Source organism: Falco naumanni, chromosome 10 (genome assembly GCF_017639655.2).
Source record: "Falco naumanni isolate bFalNau1 chromosome 10, bFalNau1.pat, whole genome shotgun sequence".
Lineage (NCBI taxonomy): Eukaryota > Metazoa > Chordata > Aves > Falconiformes > Falconidae > Falco > Falco naumanni.
This window is the reverse complement of record NC_054063.1, coordinates 17906396-17918473: the sequence shown is the minus strand read 5'-3', so window position 1 is coordinate 17918473 and position 12078 is coordinate 17906396. Positions and strand designations below refer to the sequence as shown.

At 38.4% G+C, this 12078-nt stretch overlaps 1 long non-coding RNA gene across 1 annotated transcript in view; it reads left to right on the top strand.

The window, feature by feature from the left end:
* The first annotated feature begins 1324 nt into the window (after positions 1–1324).
* Positions 1325–12078, top strand: part of LOC121095020 — a 32827-nt gene continuing 22073 nt past the window's right edge. The window contains exons 1-2 of the long non-coding RNA XR_005829983.1: positions 1325–4320; positions 4431–4545. This is a non-coding gene — a long non-coding RNA (uncharacterized LOC121095020). The remainder of the gene's footprint in view (positions 4321–4430; positions 4546–12078) is intronic.

The window sequence follows — 12078 nt, the reverse complement described above, 5'->3', positions numbered from 1 at the left end:
TTGCAGATGTTGTATCTTTGTTTTTTGAAGGTATGATCCCCCCCCCCCCCCCAGTATATTTGCAAGGTAAAATTCTTAAAATTCTCAACGTATGTTTTGGTTAATGCCACATCCTTTCATTTGACCTTTACTAATGCAGTCTTGTATCTTTTCAAAATATGCTCCCTAAAAGATTGTTTTTCTAGCCTGTGTCTTTGGTTATTTTACCTCCTTCCTTTATCCAAGAAATGTGTGTCTTCACATTCAAGCCTCTCTCATCACTTTAATCTGTTTCCCTTTCCCCCTATCAAATGGTTGATTTATGCTTCTGATCAGCATCTCTTTCAAATCAAGCACACTGTTGCTTTTTTTTTTCTCCCCCCCACCCTCCCCCCCGTTGAGCAGCTCCCTATAAACATCGTTACAACTTCAATCCCTCTAAATGCTTTTGTAAAACTTTTATGAGGCCTTGATGCCTCTGAATCCTGACCAGAATTGGAAGCTCGGGTTGTTTTCTCTCAGATGTTGCCCTGCTTTTTGCCACCCCAGTGTTATCCCTTTTCTTAGATTAAAAAGTTGTGTTTGTACAGCACCTTTTGTAATCAGGTTTGGCAGCTCAGTTGTGCAGCTATGCAGTTCAGGCATATCAGAGTTACTATGTGCTTCTGGACTGTTCTTTCTGGGATACTCAGCCTTGTTGAAGTGGCCTGATTCTTTTACCTGCTCAGTTTCTTTAACAAGTAATAGCATAAAATAGCTCCGGGTGTGTGAAGCATTATGTTTGAATACAACACTTAAACGAGTGCTCTTAAGTAAGAATAAGAGTATTATGCAGACTGATATTTTTTTGGACTGATGTTCTAGATCTGTAAGTTGTCCCTGTGTAGCATTAGGAGGTTCATCTCGGAACCCTGCTGCTTTCAGACTGTTCAAGAAGCTGCCTCCTATGTACTACAAAATTTTCCAAGTTTTGCTAATCTTCACAGTTGCTGCTTTTTAATTTGATGTTAGCTGTAGAATAATAAGCTTTCATTAACATTCTCAAAATTACTTTGCTGGAAACATGTTAAACAATGTGTCACTTCAAAGCAACCCCTTCTCTCGTATTCCCTTTAACAAAGAAAACTGTCACCATCATTTAAATGTTATTTCTTCTAAAGAGAAGAAAATCTGTCCAGTGCAGGAGGAAGCAGATATTCCCCCTCACACATTTTCCAAGGGGAAATACCTTCTTTTCATAGGAATAACTTGTAGGGGAAAATACTCATTCATATGAAGGTTATGAGCTTCCATAAACCAGCACAGCTGCCGTTGCTTCTGTGGTCATAATTTATTAAGTCCACTGAATATTTGACATCTAGCTTTTAAATGTGAATGCTATCTTGCAAGTGATTTCTGAGACTTCAGTCTCCTGTAACATTACCTTCCAGTTCTGCATTTCATATCAGTGATGCTTTCCTGTTAAATGATACAGGATCCAAGGTGAAAAACAGTTGTCATCAGTTGTCACAGATGTCACCTATAAAATTCAAGCAGCATTTTGAAGCTTTCTTTTGGAGACCTTTCCCTCCATTTTTGCTTCAAAGTTAGTTGTTGCATCTTTGGTGAAATAGTATTTTCTTGGAACTATAAACTAGGGAACTAATGAATGCAGTATTGGGACTTTGCGGGTATTCTAAGAATCTTTAAATTCTTAGAGAGTTTAGAACCAGAGGCACCTTTTTTTTTTTTTTTTTTTTTTAAAGAAGAAAATCTGTTTTAAAAAGCAGTAACATTTTGGAGACAAAAAATATGCAACCACTTGTTTCAAGGTAATACAAGGGAAATAGAAAATCCTGAAACTGATCATTAACCTTGATCAAAATGATCGTTGGCCATTATAACTGGGGATGGTGGGCTTCCAAAAGCAAATGACATCTGCTTTACCTCATGTATGCATGAATAGGGAATGAATAAGAATAGGGAGGGAAGAAAAAAAATATATAATAATGAAAGCTGCTTGAAATCACTGGGGACACAATACTTGGGATGAACTGACCCCTTTTTTCTATCTGAAAAGCTTTTAATGAAAGAGGAAAAGGACCTGATGATCTTTTACTGCAAAGGTTAATAACATAAAATACTGATGAGCATTTTATGTAAGAAGCAAACCTTCAGATCTCATTACCTGGGCCTCCTGATTGTGCATTCATATTCAACAAGAGAAGTGGAAAATACATTTGACACATTTTAAGGGTTATAGTGGACAGCGTTCACGTTTCTGATTCTATTCCCAGTGCACTTTTCTTGTTGATAGAAATGTAAAAGACCACTGAGGTCACCCAGGCTGTCTTCCAGGCCAGGCAAGCTTGTTCACTCACCAGACACTGATGGCTGGGAAACCGTGTCTGACTGCAATGAACATCAAGATAAGGGCAACATTTGGGTCCCAGTTCATCAACTAGCAATTGCTGTAATCATCATCTGTTTGGCTTGCATCAGTTTTAGGTAAAGATCTTGATTGCTGTTGCAAATCTTCAGCTAGAAAATCTGGGGAGAGGTGCAGAGTCATTGACTGTATTAAGTGTGACAGCATGGCTGAGTCTTCATCGCATCGTGGGTAGGGACCAGTTTGCCAAGTGTTGTATAGTGAAAACCACTCCAATTACATATTGCTCTTTAACTGGGAGAAAGAAGACAAGAATCGTAATGTAGTGACAGCAAGCAATGAAAATTGCAAGCTTTGACACAAATTAAATTTGCAAAGGCGGAAGCCATGCCCAACACCATGACAAGCTAATATGGGGAAGAATGAGATTAACGGGTTGAAATATCTCTTTCCTGTTTAACCTCGGGCAAGAGTGAGTTTGTTGGTGTAATGTCTTATTGAATTTTAATATGGAAATGTCTCCTGGCATGTATTCCAAACACCCTACAAATAGTGATATTGATCTGACCTTCAATTAATATGAGAGGCCCTCTGCAAAAATCAGATCTGAGTTTGAATAGCAAATAGCTTTAATATTCTGAGGAGAGCAGATCATTTACACATCTCAGTTTGAGACTATAAATCACCAGGATTATGGGTTTTTTTTTATTATCATCTTAATGCAGGCTTGCTTTCCCTGGAGCAAAAGACCAAAAGCATGGTGTATCATTAAAAAAAATCACGGAGAAGATGTCAGTAAGGTACAGACAACGAATAATGTGTTTGTACAAAAGGGAGTTATTTGAAATCCGTTCCTGCTCTCTGTTGCCACATTTTTGAGGCATCTGCTGTCTTTTTGCCAGTGGGCTAGAATGAACACTCCCCATCTTCAGCCTTTGCACAGTCTGTGGGTATCTTTCCCTTTTCAGTTGGCACAGACCACTCTTTCTAATGGCCAGCATGTACCTCCCTTTCTCCTTGATGCAGTATCCCACATCCCATCCTACAATAAGGGATCATGAGGCATTCGCAATCACAACTCATTGCTACCAAGACGACATAGGAAGCTGAGTGGTCTTGATATACAGCAATATGGTTTTTAATTTGTATTTTTGTTTGCTTGTGACAGTAGTGAAAAGTTTAACAAGGATGCCTGCATACCTTCCTGTCTTACCTGTTCTTAAAGTCTTTCTATCACCTTTATATCACCAAAGTCTCAATTCTCATGCAGCTTTGTAAGTATAGTAACAGCTGGGAGTAGTTCTGTAGCCGTTCATCTGTATTTGAGGGAATACCTTAAGTCAAGTGGGCATCAGACCACTTTTTTTAAAGATAATTTTTTTTTAATAGCAGTCTTCTTCCATCTAGGCTGTTAGCAAATAACCTTTCTTAGCCACGAAGTAATACATAGTTTCACTGATGCTGATATTGAGCAGTTTTCTATAGAACTGTCATTGAGCTGGGTGTGAATTTTGGAGGTTTACTCTCTTAATTGATTTTTCATTGGCCCGGAGAAAATCATGTTCCTACAGGACTTCAAAGCCTGTAATTAAACCAGATAAGGATTTCAGCCAGTCATAGCCTCCACTGCTCTGTGAAATACTGAAGCTGAAAGATCAACTTGATCAACTGGACCCCGTGATTTGACAATACGACTCATAGAGCTGTCAGTGACCATCCTTCCCTGGCAGTTTGACCTTGGAAGCATCACTTCTATTTAATTAAACAAAACAAAACAACAACAACAAATGAAGATGGGCTCTAGTCTGCCTAAACTTGCCTGGTTGGTGCCACTCAAGTTCCAGACAACAATCCTGTCTGCCAGCTTTCTGCTGTTGCTTAGTCTTACTTGTGTTATTGGATGAATTGAGCTATTCCTCTGCTCAAAGGTGGAGAGGCTGGATGAACTGAGTAGAGCTTTGCTACACGTCAAGGTGAAAAAGCATTAAATAAGTGCTGAGGTCTGGACTTATTTTTTTTTTTGTTTGTAAGATTTTTTTTGTACAACAAAACTTCAAAAATCCTCTTCTGATTTCTTATATAGACTTATACATAGCAGTCTGAAGGGGATGTATGGAGTTTGTCTTGAGGAAAATATCACTACTCTAGGCCTTTTCCTACTGCCATTCCAGTTGCTGAATATTTTGCTGTTGTCCTTGGTAAGTATGAGATGTGATTCTCTGAATACGTGTGATTGTCTGAATATGTGCAATTCCCTGTATAGCTAACCACTGTGAGGCCTTGTGAGGAAGGTTTCCTTATGGTAGCTCTTTCACTCTGGTAGCCTTATAAAGAGCATTTTGCATTGCAGGTTGCACACTAAATCAGTAGCTTGGCTCTCACACAGAGTTGCTGAATTAACATGATGTGACCCAGAGATGCAAAGGGATTTCTTTCATTAACGGTGCCGGGATGCTCAGGAGAACACAAGATGCGTTTCCTAGACAACAGCCAATGTTACTGAGTAACTGGAAGAAAGTACAAAGGCTGAAAAGGGAGTTTATGAAGAGTAGGGATCAATTTGGGAAAAAAATCTGAATAGCACAGTTAAAGTTCTTTTACAAAATGTAAAACATCAAACAGAGAGACGTGCTTAGAGAGTCTGTGAAACAGCTGTGATAGTCTCAGAAATAAAAAGCCCCAACAAAAAATAGCAAAAATGCACTTTAAAACACAAGTATATTACCTCCTTAAGTCTGTACATGCTTCACCCTTGGAGCCACAATCCTTGTCTGACTTTTCCCCCAAAATAAAACAATCCAGAATGATACTCCTGGTGGAATACACAGATGGCAGATTGCACGCGATCTCATTCAGCTGCAGTTTTACTTCAAATTCCATGCAGGATAAATCAACGTCAGCTGAAGTACAATCTCTCCTCTGTTCTGCATGCTCACAGTAGGAAGACTGATGTAGACTTTTGGTTAATATTTAAGTGGCATTCCTGACAGTGGAATACTGTGCATCAGCTTTAGAAACCAGCTTGCGTCTAGCCCTCTGGTTCTTCTCTGAAAAATGGGTTAGAAGCTTGGATGCATCATCTGTCTGCTTCAGTAGCTAAAAAAGTATGACTTAAATTTCCCTCATCTGACCATTTTTAAATGATTAAAAAGAAGATTATTTTTCTGTGCTTACAACTATAGCTACTTGGAGTAACCATTGCTCTAGAGAATTATTTTGGGATCCTAAAGATATATGTTTGTCAGGTTGCATTTTCACAGACATCCAAGCTGATCTGCTGGCTTGCTGCCATGAGAAACGCATGGTCTTTTCCTCCTCCCTTTCCTTTTGCCTAGTCTGTGGTGATTTTTTTCATTATCTGATTCACTAACCTGACCAAAAAAAAAAAAAAAAAAAAGGCATTTGTTTTGACTAGTTAGCTTTCAGAATGGTCAGTGAGTTGAATTGTGTTTTGGATAGTCCTGGCAACCATCAAGGCTGACACAAAGCTAAGCGATGCGGTGGGAGATGAAGGGGGATTTGGCTGCCCCTCTCATTGGCAGGATGCTATTGCATTGCCCTCCTGTTCCATGGAACTGCAGCATCAGGGCATTGGTGAGGCCGCATCTGGAGTGCTGCGTCCAGTTCTGGGCTCCCTGGTTCAAGAGAGACAGGGAACTACTGGAGAGGGACATTACTTTCTCTCTTTTACAAATGCAGGGTAATTCGTTCACTTGCCCAAGCTCTCAGAAAAAAACCCTGGCAAATCTGAAAACAAACATTGGAACAACTGATGAGTTCAGTGTTTTAACCATGAAACTGTTTCTCTGTATCTCTTTTTCCACACCAGCATCTGGTAGAGAATTGTTAAGCCACTACTGTTGCTGCAAAACTTTATCTAACCAGTTATGCTTTCAGTTCTGTTTATTAAAAAAGGAGAATTATTGGAGAAATAGTAGTAAACAACTCTGACTTTATTGCTTGCTTTTAATTAATATCTTTTTCTCTCTCAAAAGTATTTACTAGGCATATACCACTCTGAGGCTCACATTGGGCAAAAATGTTGGTAAAACTTGTTGGAATAGGAGGTTACATAAACGTAGAGCTCTGGGATGCTGCAGGTTTTTGAGCTGCTTGCTTGATAGGTTTTACTCTCCGCTACCTGCCAGCGGATGTCACACTGACACAAAAATGGTGTAACTAATGAGCCAAGTTTCTACTCTTTCCATTACAAAAAAAAGTTCTACTACTAAATCTTGACAGTCTCCTCAAAGAGAGATTTGACTTCAGCAGGACTGTAGCCTGAGAAAACACAACAAAATTCAACTGGACTATATATTCAATAAGGAATTGTTTTCTGTTTTATGAAACCAGACTTACAACTTCCTAACAGATGCAAGCAATTTTATTGTGAAGAATTATCACATTTCTCTGTGAGAAAAGCTTTCTTCCCTGTTTCATCAGTGAACTTGCATCTGTGCAATGGAATTCTTTTACAAATAGAGCTGAATACATGCAGTTCAACCGCAGTAACATTTTAATCAATATTTCATTACAAAAGCAATGCAGTTGCAGCATCATCTTCTATTTTTTTCCATTGTGATTTTATGTATTCTATCTTAGCAAAACATCATGGCACAGGTATTGGCAGCCAATAAGGTACTGCTGCTGTTAGGCTTCTGTGCCCTGAAAAAAGTAGTGTCAAGATTATTGCATGAGTTTGTATTTAAATTGCAGTGCATTTAAAAATGAGCACTAGATCAAATGGTACTCCACTCAGAAATTGACGTGTACAAAAGTAGCTTTTAAAGACAGTTCTGGTTACTAGAGAGATTATTGCTGTTCCCTGAGACACAGGAGCTTTAACAAAAATGTGCAGGAGCTCATTGTCAGAATCCTGGTGTCCTGGGTTAGTTCCAGAAATCCAGAGCCATTTTTTCTTTTTATATGTCATTGCTGCACTCTCAGGGATTAAAAAAACCCCCAAACAACTACAAAACTTCTACAGAATTAGTGGCTAAATGTTTTCTGTTGACTTCACTGTCCAAGACGTTTACTTTGGGAGCTAAAATTGGATTGTCATCATATTTAAAGCTCTTGGATGTGTCTTGCTCAGTAGAACTGAAATAACTAAATGGCTGGCAGCAGCCTTTCTCTCCTATGGTGGTATCCTGTTAAAGTCTATTCAACTGTAGACCATCTATCAGTCATAATGTCATCGTGGTTCTATTAATTACTATGTTCAGTCAGACTAAACTTTTTAGCTAGCAGTATTTTAGATTATTTAAAATATTTAGAAATAGTTTTACAAAGGTTGAATGTGTTTTAAAAAAGTCTTACAACTGAATCTTACTTGACATTGAAAGTGCTGTCTCTTGCTTTGTATCTGTGTCTGGGCATCACCCACAGAGAAAACCAGACTGAAAAGAGAGTCATAGTTCAGAGAAGATGTAACTTGTTTATGCCCAACCCCCAAAGTCACAGGTTGCTTTTGAAATGCTGTGAAGTGTTTCAGGTTGTACTGCTAGCATGGGTGCATCTTTTCTCTTACTGTATTTCTCACCTGTTAAAAAAAGGCCCTTTACCTTTCTACATTCTTTATGTTTATACGTTTATACTTCGGCTTTGACTTTCTCTGCTGCAAGACTTTGGCTTTGACTTACTCCTTTCAGGAGAGTATGATAGAGACAAATGTGGTGCCTGCTTTCTGATCTTCAATCTTGCCAAAGATGGACTAGATCAGACACAATTTCTGTCTAATGACTGTATATCAGTATAATCATTTAAATTGTGGGTGCCACATTGGTAAGAAAAAGATCCCAGATGCAAAATCCAGTGGGCTGTATGTAGAAGATGCATACAGTTCAGATACGTTGCAACTCAAGTTTGCTGTGCAAAACTTGCAAAGTGAGCTCTTGCTCAGTCTGATTTGACTAGAGCTGTTGCATGTGGCAAGGATCCTTGCATGATGGAACAGAAGGCTGGATCCAGTCCGTTTGAGCTGAGGGATGCTACACGTCCACACACATCCTTATGTTACTACTGTGTGAAACCATGCTATAACATTTATCGGCCACCTGTTAGCAGTGTTTATTGACCGTGAAAAGGGATGGCCTCGGATGCAAACCTGAAGGGAACCTTCTCAGTTAGGCAAGAGGGTAGACCAAGAAATATCTTTGCATCCCATGCTGTTTGCTGTCACCATTCAGTGTTTCTTCCTGGCCAGAATGATGTCCTTTCCCTTTCCAGGGAGGGACCTCTTCCATGCACTGCAATGGCAGAGCCCTTAGTGGAAAGGAGTACGGATTGTGTTCCCAGAGCCTCCTGCTTTGGCAACGGAGGTACAGCTTCAAAATGCGGAGTACTGTAATACTAAGATTCCTGATGTTTAGCAGGAGAAAGGATGCTAATTTGTATAGTGGTGCATGGCTGAACTGTGCTGTTTTGTGAGGAGCGTGTCTGATCTACCAACATATCTTTGTCAGAAGACATTAGGAAAAAATGTATTATCAGCTGTTACAGCAATGACAGCTGAGGTGAAAAAGCCTCTTCGATCTTGGGTAATTAGGTGGGGGCTTGTCTAGCAGTACAGCCACACAAAGAGGGGGATTTGGGAAGCTGACTTTGTAGGAGGGAGCAAGGAGGACTTTGTAGGAGGGAGCAAGGAGGACAATTGCTGACAATTCAGTCAGCACCCTGAGTTCAATATGAGTTTAGATGAAACATTTCAAGTCACACTGGCAGTGACGATGAAAGTGACAATTCTTAGTGCTGGAAATGGCATTGTAACATAAATGACTTCTTCATTTCTATTTGCTTTCTGTGCAAGATTTTAAAGGGACTTGCATATACTTACATTGGTGATCCTGGAGGCAGAAGATTTGTATTTAGATCAAAATCTGTTCAGACCAGGTACAGGCGGTTAAACAGCTGTGGGTTAGTTGGGGAGGGAGGGAGGGAGAGATTGATCTAATTGGGCCCTATATTTTTGTTAGGCGTATGTGGTAATATTCCACTCTAAATGTAAGTAGGTAGGAGTTCGAATTTATATCAAAAGGGGATACATGCAACAAGTTGTAGATGTTGTGACATTATAAAGCATCTAATGTAGTATAGATATAATATTTTAAATAATATATTTACAATATAAAGCAATATATTAATTTACAGTATAAAGCATCTAATGAGTTCTATCCATTAATCACAAAAGTTGGTTAGCAAAAGTATTTTTTTATAAGCAATATGTTGAGTTTCAGTGACTGAAAGGAAACCAATTATTTCACAATCAAAGGAGAAAGAAAGGTAAGTTCTAAATATTTCTTTTAAACTGAGATTCGTTTAAAACCAGTCTTCACCTCTCCAAATCAAATGAGTAGACCTTAAGGAGATTATAGCTTCTATTTGATATAAATCAGCCTCTTGCTTGAAAAGTACATTTGCTTCAATAAGCTTTATGATAGTTATCAAGACCCACTAAAACATCTCAGAGACTGCAATGTGTGACATTACTCCCAGCAAAATTATCCTAAATTATTTGTTACCTGCTTTTAAATATTTAAATATATCGTATTTTGGTAAATTATGTTAAAGTTTTCCTTATTGATGTATCAGGAATCATAGCTTCTCTATTATTTAAGTTATAAAATTGTCCTTTATGTTATGGTGTCATAGATTTGTTCACATTGGACAGGGCTTTGGGAGGGCTCCAGTCTGACCTGCTGCTCAGAGCAGGGCCAAGCCTGAATTCACATGAAGCCATTTCAGGGCTTTGTCTAATCAGGTCTTAAAAACCTCCAAGGACAGAGATTTCACAATCTCCATGGGCAATATGTTCCAATAAATAATCATCCTCAGAGGTTTTTTTCTGTTAGAGAGTTGGAATATTTTATATTTCCTTAGGAACAGTGAGAAGCTAACTCCCTTATGTAATGAGAGTCTCAAACCTGAGTTAACTGCAAGATAGTTACACTTATTTTGAAGGCAGAGGTGCAAAAATGAACTCTCCAAACAAAGAGCTCTTGTGTTATATAAAAAATTTACCCTGCTGAAGCAGCTCTGTCCCCTTTCCCTCCTCCATTGCCATGCCTGTGTTATGCCAACCCCTATGCCTGCACAGCCTAGGGAGACCGCTCCAGTAATTTTGCTAAACTTCTGCATTAAAAAGTATAAAGCTGTCTGCTACCTTTATTTTTCTTCATAAAACAGCTCAGCAATAATATAAAGCTTTTCATCTTCATTAACTAATACAGATGTTAATTAATTAATCATGCTTGCATATCCCTCTATTAAATAGCTAGTCTACTAAAATTTATCCTTTCTATTCCCTAAAGGTATTTTGTATATCAGCCAGGTCTTCTATTAATCTTTTCTTTTCCACAGCATGTTTAACCTTCTTTCGCTTATCATTTAGGGTCGTTAGGGCTTATTGTCTTAGTTATCCTCTCTTGAACCTTCTGTGTTGTCCATTTTTTTTTTCTTTTCTTTTGCTTTCTTTAACCAGAACTGTGTAGTTGCCCCAAATTCTCTTCTGATTAAGTGTAAAAAATCGGGAGAAACCGCATCGGGGTGAACTCCACCAGAAGCCAGATTGTAGTCATTCTCAGGGCTTGAGACGTGACTTTACGGTCCATACCAAGATGAAATGTTATCTGCAATTGCTTTGATGTTTTATTTTTTCTTAGTAAGATTTGTCACTCTCTACTCATTAGGCATTTACTAGTAAGTTGTGTCTAGTTTATGTGGACGCACAGTGTACACAATTCAGAGAAAAAAAATCAGAAATTTGGGAAGAATGGGAAAAAGATTCCAAGAATTATTTGGAGTCTCAAAATCATGATCAATAATGAGAAACTAAAGTTCAACGTACTGCAAGATAAGGTAACTTAAATTAAACCTGTAGACCTCCAGGGAGAGGATTACACAGCACACTGAAATCAAACAAAGATACAACAAAAACCAGAGTTCGAAAACTGGAGACAAACTAATTCAGGATATATTTAAGATTCACTGAGAGTAATTAACCATCAGAACAATTAACCTATGAACATAGTGAATTTGTTGAAGTATTTTAAGTAAGTATTTTTCCTAGAAATGTGGTTGTCCAGCCAGAAATTACTGGGTGAGATTCTTTGCGAAGTTAGAATAATTCATTACAGTCTCTTTCAGCCTTAAAATTTAAGACTATAAACCTCATATGCTCAAAACATCTCTTTTTTTTTATTTTTTTATTTATTTTATTCTCCCCCCACTTCTAAGTGTTTGGGGAGGAGGGCATGGCTTATTCCTGGCTAAACACAAAACATCACCTCTCTTGGGATTCTCATCCGTGCACATTGCTAAGTGTTTTCCTGGGAACAGTGCAGAATATGCCATATCATTCAAGACCCTTTAGTGCCTTGGTGTCCTGTAAAATAAGATCTCTTTTAATTTATTCCTGTTCTTTATTATTTCTCTTCCACCGTAACGTTGCATTGACTGAAGTTTGATTGTTGTGGTTGCTCCCCTATTCATGTTTAACTTCCAGCTGGTTATTCTGTCAAAAGTGTTTTCTGCAGGCCATGTAATTATACCCACTGATTCCCTCCCTGTAAAATCTTTTCTGTTATTGCTGCTTCTTCAATGAGGCAGTACGAGATTTGTTAGGCATGCTCTCTGTGGGTAAATAGATGCTGACTGTCTGCAGTTTAGGTATAATTTGCTAAATGTTCCATGCCAACTATTTTCTGCTATTCTTATTATTCAAATCATGCTTG